Raw genomic sequence first — 217 nt, 5'->3', positions numbered from 1 at the left:
ATGTACCTTGGGTTACCCTTTTCTCACATGACCATTTTTCCTTTGATTCCGTCCTCGTGACCCTCGATCCTGATCCAGTTTCGTAATCTGCGCCCCATCTGGTGATATTCTCGTTTAGCATTAGTTTCGTTGCCCCCTCGCTCGTGGGTGTTGATGACTCTGTGTTTGGGTGTCCTGGGTACTTTGATCCTGAATAATTAATACTGTAAAAGAGGCT

Source organism: Penaeus monodon, chromosome 20 (genome assembly GCF_015228065.2).
Source record: "Penaeus monodon isolate SGIC_2016 chromosome 20, NSTDA_Pmon_1, whole genome shotgun sequence".
NCBI classification, from domain to species: Eukaryota; Metazoa; Arthropoda; class Malacostraca; order Decapoda; family Penaeidae; genus Penaeus; species Penaeus monodon.
The sequence above is the reverse complement of the archived record's forward strand: the minus strand, read 5'-3'. Positions refer to the sequence as shown.